This window comes from Nycticebus coucang, chromosome X (genome assembly GCF_027406575.1).
Source record: "Nycticebus coucang isolate mNycCou1 chromosome X, mNycCou1.pri, whole genome shotgun sequence".
NCBI lineage: Eukaryota > Metazoa > Chordata > Mammalia > Primates > Lorisidae > Nycticebus > Nycticebus coucang.
Genome location: NC_069804.1, coordinates 154,745,787 through 154,750,141, shown reverse-complemented (window position 1 = coordinate 154,750,141; position 4,355 = coordinate 154,745,787). Strand labels below are relative to the sequence as shown.

Sequence of the window (4,355 nt, the reverse complement as noted above, 5' to 3'; positions counted from 1 at the left end):
GGATAAATTTGACCAAAGCAGTGCAAAAGTTATGCTCTGAAAATGACAATATTGTTTAAAGAGATTGAAGTAGGATCTAAATAAATAAAAAATAACATATTATATATTATGGATTAGAAGAATTCATATTGCTAAGAAGGAATACTCCCAAAAGTGATCTAGTGATTCAAAAGTCTCTTTCTCTCTCTCTCTTTTCCAAGAGATCAAATCTCTCTCTTTTGTACAGGCTTCAGTGCAATGTCAAAATCTTAGTTCATTGAAACCTCAAACCCTTGGGCCCAAGTGAGTTTCCTGTCTAAGCCTCTAAAGGCATGGGAATAGTACACATGCACCACCATACTCAGCTAATATTTTATTTTCAGTTTTTACATAAGGGTTTTGCTATGTGTCCCAGGTTAGTCTAGAATTTCTGGCCTCAAGTGATCCTCCTGCCTTGCTCTCTCAAAAGGCTTGGATCACAGGCATGAGCCACCATGTCCAGTCTTGAAGGCAAACTCTATCAATATTCACATGGAATTAAAATGGACTCTGAATAGCAAGCATAAACATAAAAAAGACCAAAGAAGGGGAAAACAAACTTCGTAACATAAAAATTAATTGCACAAAAACAGTAATCAATGCAAAGTATTACTAGCATGAGGGTAGGAATATAGATCAATGAAATAGAACTGAGAGTCCAGAGATAATACAATTATCTGTGGAAAACATTATTTTGACAAGAATACTAGACATTCAGTGAGGGAAGAAATAATCACTTTAATAAATGGTTAGCCACTGAAAATGAACAATAGGATAGCCATATTCAAAAGAATGAAGTTGGAAACATAAAAATTAAAAAAAAGTAAATAAAAAGTTAAAAGCACAAAACTCTTAGAAGAAAACATAGGGGCACATATTCAAAATTTTGGATTTTATAACGAATTCTTTAATATGACACAAAAATATAAGCAACAAATTATAACAAACATAGGTTAAACTATATCAAAACTTAAAACTTTTTATAATTACAAGGATGTCACAATGAAAGTGAAAAGACAAATCAAGAATAGAAGAATGTACTTGTATATAATGTATCTAATTAAGGCTATAATGTTGAATATGTGAGGAAAAGGGTTACAATTGAATAATGAAAAAGGCAACATGAGTAAATAATAATTGAAGTGGGCAAAGGCTCTGTTTAGGCATTTTCCAAAACAAGATATTCAAATGGCCAATAAGCACATAATCATATTTTCACCATTATATATAAATCAAAACAACAGTGAGATACTATAGAATACTTCATACACACCAGGATGCCTAGAGGCAAAATATTACAGTGGGGAGGATCCTATAGAAGAGTAAGAATATTCCAACACAGTTTCACAATGTAAAATGTCACAACCCTTTGGAGAGCAGTCTTAGAGGAAACTGACTCAAGCAGTTTAACATATAGTTGTCATATTCTACTTAGCGATGCCAAATGTACACACACATACACTCACACATATATATGTATGCACAAACAAAAGAAATGAAAAGGTAAGCCCACATAAAACATAGGTGATTGTATCTAGAGGCATACTATATCATACACAAATAATTAAAACACCCATTGACCGATATATAAAGAAAAGGTGTTATATCCAAACAGTTGATGAACTTCGATGGTAATATGCAGTGAATGAATCCAAAAACAAAAGGCCATGTATTATATGTTTCAATTTATATGAAACAATTAAGAGAAAGTAAATATACACAGGCAAAAAATATATTAGCAAGGCTTTGATAGGGCTCTGGTAGATGATCTAATGAGGACTGGCAGCTAAACGACACTGGGATTCCTTATGAGGTGTATTTACTTATTTTGATTTTTTGTAATCTTCATTTATTTTTGGCATATTGGCAAATATCTGTAACTATAGGGAAATTTATTATTGTGAAATTGGCAAATATCTGTAACTAAACTAAAATCAGGGAAATGGACACTTCAAGTGTTTTAATATATAGTCTGTAAAATGTATCTTAATAAAACCATTACAAACAAGAAAACAAATGTTAAGGGGCAATGAAAGAAAGAAAATCTTGTGTTGATTATATCCTTACTCCAAACTGCGCCTATGTCTGATGTTTAGTTTCTCCCCTTAGCAAAGGGAAGGATATTTTTAGCATTCTGCAGAACAATGCTCACCAGGACAGAGAGGGCAGAGAGTAGTACTTTTGGTACTTTGGGACAGGCACACAGATTGGCAACTTCACTTTGTTCTAAAAACAGGCCTCTGATCTGGGTTCACAGGCTCACTAAAGCTGTTCATAGGTATGATTTGCCTTCCCTGGCTATACACCTCACCAGATAGGCAACACTGGTGGCTCATAGACCCTGTCCCTCTGACACCCACTCAGAACAATTGTTGTCTTGGCTAAATTGTGACATAAAGGACAATCATCCCTGAAGTTGCATCAGCAGGACCTAGACTGCCAGAAATGTGAAAAGATTAGTGGGTTGATGATGGGGTGTTCTGGTACAGTGGCGACAACTTGCTAGCTCCACCTGCGTGACAGCCTAAGAATTCTGGAATCCTGTGGCTTTAAAACTTCCAAAGGTGCCTGCCTCACAAAATGGCCTAAGTGTTCTTTCCTTATGTTGGTGAGGTTCAGGAAAGGAAGATGCAGACATGTTTAATCCACACGTATTAGATGTTCCAGCTGTGATTTTTGACAATGGTTCAGGACTCTGCAAAGTGGGTATTTCTGGAGAGAATGGACCTCGTCACATCATCAGCTCTGTCGTGGGCCATCCTAAAGCTAACATTCCTTCAGAAAGAGCCAATGAGAAGAAGTACTTTGTGGGGCAAGAAGGCATGTGCAGGTATGAGACATTATCTTTGCACTACCCCGTTGAACGTGGACTGGTAACAGGATGGGATGACATGGAGAAACTCTGGGAACACCTTTTTGAGTGTAACCTGAGAGTAAAACACCCCATCATCAACCCTGTGACCAACCTGTACTTATGACTGAGCCCTCCATGAACCCAAGGGAGACTCGAGAAAGGCTTGCCGAAATGATGTTTGAGAACTTTAACGTGCCTGCTTTCTACCTGTCCAACCATGCCGTGGTAGCTCTCTATGCCTCTGCCTGCATCACAGGCCTGGTGGTGGACAGTGGACATGGGGTCACCTGCACTGTCCCCATCTTTGAGGGTTACGCCCTGCCTCATACAGTCACCAAGCTCTATGTGGCAGGGAGGGACATCACAGAGCACCTCACCCAGCTCCTCTTTGCTAGAGGGTGTACTTATTCTGGCATTCTCAACAAGACCTTAGTGAATGACATTAAAGAGAAGCTCTGCTATGTTGCCTTGGAGCCAGAGAAAGAGGTATGGAAGAAGCCTTGGAAAGTCTTTCGAGAATACAGACTTCCTGATGAAAATGTCATCCACATTAAGGACCAGTTGTTATACCAGGGACCAGAGGTTCTCTTTGCACCTGACCGGCTAGGCATCCACAATCCAGGACTCTCAAAAATGGTCTCCAGCAGCATCACAAAATGTGCCACTGACATCCAGAAGAACCTTTATGCAGAAATTGTACTGTGTGGGGGCACCACTCTCTTTCCTGGACTGGAGGAAAGGCTCTTGAAAGAACTGGAACAACTGGCTTCCAAAGGAACCCCCATCAAGATTACAGCTTCTCCTGATAGACGTTTCTCTGCATGGATTGGTGCATCCATAATTACCTCTGTGAGCAGTTTCAAGAAGATGTGGGTCACTTCTGAAGATTTCAAGGAGTTTGGGGCATCTGTGGTTCAGAGCAGATGCTATTAAAAATCCCAGAGCACAGAAGATGACCCAAAGTGTCAGACTGCAGGAGTACCATTGGAAAGTTAAAGGGTCTCTTGGCCTTCAGCGTGATGTTCAATAAAAGGGTTTTGACATTGCAGGTTTCAGTTTATTATTGGTAATGCTAGAATTTCTAACTCATCTCATCAATATTTAAGTGATTGTACCCATATCTTCTTGTTCTATGGGCCTATTAAGTTGTTTTCTCCTTAATCAAGCTGGATTTGGGTAAGTTTTTCAGAATCAGTGGGTTAAGTGGTTCTGTCATCCAGTGACCAGGAGACAGAGTCACCAATATAAGTCAAAGAAGGGGGAAGAAATGAAGCAGAAACAGGGAGGCTAGACTATTGTTAGAGCTCAACAACTCTTTCATTGGGTTGTCCTTTCGTCAGAGCAACCAGGTTATTGCTCTGCTGTTATGTGATCAAAAAACTAAATAGAATGGAGAGAAGAGTTGAGCACAAAAATTACCATTTCTTTCAGCACTTCTAAGCTCAGGGCCCTTGCTCTCATTCAGAGCATTAAGAATTAACAC

At 38.9% G+C, this 4,355-nt stretch overlaps 1 pseudogene; it reads left to right on the top strand.

Moving 5' to 3' along the window:
* Positions 1-2,654: 2,654 nt before the first annotated feature.
* Positions 2,655-3,805, top strand: LOC128578306 (actin-related protein T1-like; annotated as a pseudogene).
* Positions 3,806-4,355: the final 550 nt, after the last annotated feature.